Source organism: Cynara cardunculus (assembly GCF_001531365.2).
Source record: "Cynara cardunculus var. scolymus isolate 2C chromosome LG 7, CcrdV1, whole genome shotgun sequence".
Lineage (NCBI taxonomy): Eukaryota > Viridiplantae > Streptophyta > Magnoliopsida > Asterales > Asteraceae > Cynara > Cynara cardunculus.
This window is the reverse complement of record NC_037534.1, coordinates 8,049,820-8,057,624: the sequence shown is the minus strand read 5'-3', so window position 1 is coordinate 8,057,624 and position 7,805 is coordinate 8,049,820.

Genomic DNA, 7,805 nt, shown 5'->3' with positions numbered 1-7,805 from the left:
TGATTGAATTCATTCTCAAAATCAATTGAATATATATATATATATATATATATATATATATAGGTTAATTTGAGAAGTAAAAAGTGATCCTAACCCTTCATCTGGTTAAGATTTGCAGCTTTGGATGTGAAGCACCGGATAAATCCTCGCATGGTATACGGAAAATAGATGGGTAGTTCTGTAATTTTTACAAATAAGCGGCAAAACAAGTTCATATATGAATCCTTGTAATTCACATATGAACTATATGTTCATATATAAATCCGTGTAATTTTATTACATATGAACCAATTAACTGATTCACATATGAACTCGTGTGATTCATACATGAACTAATTAACTGATTCATATGTGAACTATCGGTTCACATATACACTTGTTTGTCACCTATTTGTAAAAGTTACAAACTACCCCTCTATTTTTCGCTCGATCAATCAAAGCCGCAAATCTTGACCAGTCAAATCCGTAATCTTGACCATATGAATGGCTAGGATCATTTCTTTACTTCTCAAATTACCATTTCTCAAATGAACCTCTCCGTATGTATATATTCTTTGCATTATAACTTACTCGAACCCGACAGACCTCAAACCCCCCCGAAGTAATCCTAGATTCGTAAAAAAAAATTTGGCTCGATTTTCATATCCAAAATCCAATCGAATTTTTGTTGTGCCCACCCGAACCCGTCCGCCCTGCCTGAAGCACACCCCTACTAGGGACATAGACAAAGATGGGGATTGAGATCACCGATACCCCCAACTCCATTGTCATCTCTAGATACATTTGAGTCAATGAAATTTGACATTCTGGTCTGATGGTTTCCATCAAACCACAAACCACCTGAGCTTTATCTAATAGAATGATGCTTATGAAACAACCACCTGAATTGCCCCAAAATGTGGATTCCCAACCAAACATTGAAATGTAGGTTCAACACATTGCTATTGCAACCACACACTAAACCATAAAACATTAAAAATCACTTTTTATATCATAATAATAAAATAACTTATTTTTTTTATTCATATATAATTTTATTATAACCTAATAATTATATATGTATTAGTTTTTATGATTAATAACATTTTTTATTTTTATAAACAATAAATTATTACACTTAATTTGTAATTTAAAGATACAAAATAAATAAATTATTAAACTTATCTAAAATTTTAATTAATATATATATATATATATATATATATATATATATATAAGAAGAAACCAAACATAATGAGGTGACACCTTCTAATGCTTAAAACCTCTCCTATCCTTTTTTCAATTTTTTGGTTTTTTTAAATGTTGAATATGTTAAAGACTTTTCTGTCCTCGTATAAAAAATGTATAGTTCATAATTAACCTAGGTTTTTTGTAATTTGTATGACCAAGTTTAACCTCCAACTCTTGATTTACTCTTTTATTTATTTTCTTTTATTTTTTAATGAAATTTGTTTTCCAAAGTTTTAATAACAAACAAAATGAAATCCTAAAAATTCATTTGGTGAAGGATGAAGAAGGTGAGAGTTAAAGAATTCAAAGATTATAAGAGATACGATAGAAATTATATTCATTAAAAAAATGTGATTTGTTATTACATATTTCTTTTTCAATATTGTTGGATTTGTTGTTACCATAGAATATGATTGTGTTTATGATTATATCATATACATTCGAATAAAATTTTGATATTTTGTGATCACAGGTATATGATAATTTTTTTTTGAATTTAAGCTCTATTAATAATAACTATTTATACGTGATTGATAAGTACGTCAAATTTTGACTACTTCAGTATTTTTTCAATTGACAGAAATCCTTTGGTGAGGAATGAAGATATAAGAGTTGAAGAAAACTTAAAAGATTTTAAAAAGTTATGTAAAAGTTATATTATTTAGAAAATGTGATTTGTTATTACATATTTCTTCTTTTCAATATTGTTGGATTTATTGTTATCGTAGAACATGATTGTGTTTACGAGTGGATCATATCAATTCGAATTAAGTTTTGATATTTTGTGATTACAAGATACGATAAAAAAAATCGAATTTAAACTCCGTTGACAAACATACATACATACATACATACATACATACATACATACATACATACATACATACATACATACATACATACATACATACATACATACATATGCCCTTAATTGAGCATTTGACATCATTATTTTATATAAATTTAAAAGTAAAATATGAAGTTTCTTATGTGACACTTTGTGGAAATTTATTTCATAATTATTTTCTTTCAAATTTTTAGATTTATTTTGTTGGTTATATTAATTGTTTTTTATTAACTCATAAATGTTTTAGACCTTTCGTTTTTCTATTCAGTTTTTTTATTTCATCTATATATTATATCTAATTTAACGTTTTTTTCTTTTGTTTTACTAACTCCTCCATCATATTGCAAACTACACAATCAGATATTTAAATCAAGATGAAAACTACATTCTTTATGGTTTATTTTAAGTTTTTATGTAAGCTATTTGCTGTTATTGATGTGTTGTGTTTTTTTTTTTGCAGAATTTTTTTTATCATCGATATCGTTTTCTTCCTCGATAAAATCCATGCAAAAATTGTTATATTTTATATTTATGACTTGTGTGGGTTATTTGTGTGTTGATGAGTGTTTTTTATTCCATGTTATTGTATTTTGTTAATTATTATTACATTTATTTTTTTTATGCATTATTTATTGTGTTTTTTTTTATGTAGAATGTCTTTATTGTCCATACCGAATGTTATTCCTCTATAACTTTTTCTGGGTAACAAATATTACATCTTAATTTATAATTTGTGGGGATTATATGTTGTTAACGAATGTTTTATTCAAAAATTTCTTCTCTATTATATATTATTGACTACGGTTCTTCATCCTCCCTATTTTTGGAAGTTATTTATGTTGTGTGTATGTTCTTTTATTTGTCTTTTTATTTTGCGTGATTATGTATATATTAATATTTTGTATTTATTCAAGTTTTTATTTTTTGTTTTATGATAACAATCAGATTATGATTAAATGTGATCTATGTGGAGTTTTGTTATTATAGATTTTCTTATCCATCTTTTATATTTATAGAGTTTCTCAATTTGTACTTTTTATGTCTTTCTCTGTATTGTGGTATTAAGAAACCAATATATATCATGTGATTGTCTGTTATTACTTTTAAATGATGTTTGTGTATTTATTTATTTAAAAATAATAAAAATATGATATTCATGTGGTTTTTGTACGTGTATTTGTTTGCTTTTATTAAATTATTTATATTATATGATAAATGTTATTTGTTTTATTATGCTTAAAATTATTTAAATTTATATAAAGTTTAATTTATTTATTTATATAATGTCATATTTAAAATATATTTAATGAAAAAATTGATGTTTTTTTAGTGGGTATAAATTGATTTTGCTATAAAGACGGCGGGATTAAACACTTTGTATGAAAAAAAATTAATTTTTTTATATATTAGGTAAATTAATTTCTTTTTTGTCTTGTTTAATATTTTGAATAGATTTATTTAATGATGGTTTAAAGTTTTAAATTATGTATTAGAATTATTGATCGTAACATATCAACAATTGTGAGGATGACAATGTGAACAAAAAATATATGAAGATCAATAAATTAATCATTATATTTATAATCTATAACTCTAATAAAAGAAAATGATATATACATGAACTGACATTGTAATATTTCAATATTAATTTGATTTTTTCCTTAAACAAATTATCGTTATCTCGCAACACGCCATGTACAAAACTAGTAAAATATTAATACAAGATAGAGGGGATGAACAATATCCCTCTGTAAATGAAAGAGAAAATGAGTTTGGATGGAATTTGTCGGAGCATTGAATAGTTGGTTGACAACGGTACTAAACTAAATTATTCTTTATTATTATTAGAATGGTACTCGTGCAATGCAGCGAAATATATCATGATTTTAATATTTCGTTTTATTTTTTTGCTTTCTGTCGATATTATAATATGAATTTATGTGGTTTTAAGCAAACAATAATGTTTTTTTAAAATATAAATTTGAAGATATCATAAAAATTAAAAATATATAAAAGTTCTCATTTTTTTGTATAGTTTTTTTAATCAATTTTTTTATTATAATTTAATTTAGGTTTAATGACGAAGTAATTTGTTTTTGGTTTAATAGTATAATTTTTATAAAGATAATAACTAAGTATTCTGTTAAAACTTAATAATTATCCTAACTATATTTTAAATATATTTAAAATGAGAGTTTTATCTTATATTTGATTATATTTATCCATATTTAGTTACACGCATTCAAATATGGAGTTTAATAAGTTGTACTTATGCATAATTTGTTTGTATCTTGAATTTTAAGTAATATGCATCAATAAACAATATTTCATGTATAAAAGATGGTTTTTAAGAGTTTTTGTCAAATGTTTTATAATATAGTATAGATTAAACTAGAAGGGTACTCGCACAATATAACGAGATACATCTCGATTTTAGTGTTTCGTTTTTTTTGTCTCGATCGATGTTATAATACGGTTTTTTGTGATTTTGAGAAAACTACAAGAATATGTGGAGCTCAACATGTCTGGAAACACATGAGAACGTTCTTTTGCCGATATCATTACTATACCTTCCCTATAACGTTAATGTTTTTATTTTTGAATAAAATATAAATAAGAAGATATATCATCAAAAATTGAAAAAAAAATCGATATTGATACCAAACTAACTATTTAAAACTTCACCTTTTTTAGTGTATTTTTTTAATTTTTTTTGGGTTTAATAATATAATTTTTTATAAAGATAATAAATAATTAAGTATTTTGTTAGAACTCAATAATTATCCTAATTATATTTTTTATATTTACATGAGATATTTATCCTTTGTTTAATTATGTTTATCTGAAATTAGTTACACGAATTCAAACATGAAGCTTTAATAAGTTCTACTTATACACAATTTACTTGTAATCTTAAACTTTAAGTAATATGCATCAATAAACAGTAGTTCATATATAAAAATGGTTTTTAAGAGTTTTTGTCAAATACTTTATAATATAGTATGGATTACAATATTATTATATATTACATAATAAAAGGCATCTACATCATTACTATTCTTATTAAGGTTACCAAGTATCAAATCAAACCAACTAATATTTGTATTAACTGTATCAATTAAATTGGTACTGTTTATTGTCAGTTGGTACTATCGTACCAAGTATGCAAACTTGGTTGGTACACGATATTTAAAGTTCATAGTACCGACCTATTTCTTTTCTATTATTTTTTTTGTATTTTTATGTATTTGATATTAAACCTTGTAACTTTAATTATTTTATCTGTATATTTAAATGTTTACAAATTCTAGTTCTTGCAACTAAAACCCGTTAAACATCACATGTTATCTGGAAGCTCAAAAATTTATTTAAATTTTGAATAAAATTGACAAATTTTCATATGTAACGCGAAGTTGGTACAAATCGATCCCAACCGAGAAAAACTGGTATCAATTAAGTTGGTATCAAGTACAGTTGATTGATACACGATATATGATTTTACATACCAATTATAATTGATTGTTATACGGTATTGAAATTCTTTTTGATACTGTATCGAATCCACTCCTAATTCTTATAATATTTACCTTTAATATTCAAAAATAAATCCACCAACCAATTATAAAATAAATAATAATTAAATTAAAGTCATTAAAAAAAATCATACGACAAACAAATAAGTTCTAAAATAACTGGAAGGGATTTACCTCTAAAAATTGATTCAGTGATATTAAATTTACAGCAATCTCTATTTTAATCGGTATGAAATAGACCAACTAGGGGTGTAAATGATGTGAGTCGAGCTCGAGTATCTCACGAGCTTTTCGATTCGAGTATTGGGTAGTTTGACTCGGCTCGTTACTATGTCGAGTCGAGCTCGAGTTTGAGCCATGCCTATTCGAGTCGAGTGTTGACCGAGTTTTGATCGAGTCGAGTATTGACCGAGCTTTGATCGAGTCAATCTCGAGTAGCTCGCAAGTTGTCTCGTATCGTTTACACCCCTAAGACCAACTGTCAAATTTGTTCTCTAAAATAAACAAAGTTTTGAACTTTAATTTCTCAAAATGAAGATTTTAAAAACTAATTATCCAAAATAAAAGTTAATTTAGAGTAAACTACAAATTTGGTCCTTATGGTTTATTGGAAATAACATTTTTTGTCCTACAATTTTAAAATTATAAAAATGGTCATCGTAGTTTGTAAAAAGTTCGAATTTGGTCTTGTCCTCGAACGACTGTTAAAAAATTTATTAAATGAAGGACATTTTCGTCCTATTATTGACTTTTTTTTACTTTCACCCAATCAAAAACCACTTGATCCAAATTCATAAATCAATTTTGATCTGGTAAAAGATTAAAAAAAACTTTTATAAAACAATGAAAATGATCCTCATTTAACAAAATCTTTTAACAACAGTTAAATGAAGTGAACAAACCCCAACTTTTTTGTAAACTAGAAATGTCATCTTGTAATTTCAAATTACAGGAACCAAAAGTGTTATTTCCGATAATCCAGGGACCAAATTTGTAGTTTATTCTTAATTTAATTTTGATGGAAGTGGAGGGATATGTGGGGCCTTTGATGGACCCAACCCAACCATATGTAATGATGATGAAGATGGGTTTGGCTCCTCTTGTGTCTTCTTTGCTTACAAGTATTGCATTCCTTTGGTCCCATCCCCATCACTCTAAATTTTACTCCTTCTAAGGTGGGGTTTATCAAATGTTTATCTTGTAACCGCTTACCGTTAGAAGTTAACATTATGATTTATTTTGATGCGTAAGATTTTATTATATCAAAACATATCGAATGTAACAATTTAGTGGGTAAACGTTTACCTGGGTAAGAGTCGTCATCCTCACTTACCGGGTAAGACTCTCCATCATTTTCATCGCTCTTACCCGATAAGATTCTTGACCCTTCTCATGTTCATCCGATGAGGAAATTTATTCGGTAAGTACTTACCAAGTAAGTGTTTAGTAAATGGCCCCTAATTTTAAATATCCAAAATAAACAAAAATAATAATCTGATTTTTGAATAAAAGAAAAAATCAATACTTTTCATTTAATTTTTAAATTGAGGTAATAAACATTCAGATCTTTAATTTTCTATTTAATCTATCTGATAATTGAGTTTTCAATCTATGTGACATCTGTTGATTTTGATGTGATATTTTTTTATGTAATTAAGAATTACAATGTAATTTGATATTTGACCTTTATGTCATTACCAGTTACAAGATTTATAGGTTATCATTGAAATGAGTACAAAATAAGAAATAAACGTTTTATTATAACAAAATTATTATTTTTTTATCATTGTGATAGTGAAAACAATTTTTTTAAAATATATTTTTTTATTAAATAAAAACATATTTATTAATCAAACGACTATTTAGGGTATACAATAAAACCACTGTTTGTAAGGTCATGGCTAAGTTAACCTCATAAAAGGTAAGAAATTTCTTGTCTATATAAATGTTTTATATTTTTAAAACATATTTATTAAGTAAATTACATTTTTGGTTCCTATGGTTTATGTGTTTCAAAACTTTGTGTCTTTATTTTGAAATATTTATGGATTGTATACTTGTGATTTGCATTTTATAACGTATGGGTCCCTTAAGTATAAATCCATCCAAAAAATGGCATTAGATGAGTTAAATCAAACATGTAATTTACTATTTATATTGTATATATATAGGGTTGGGTTCACGTGAGACCAATG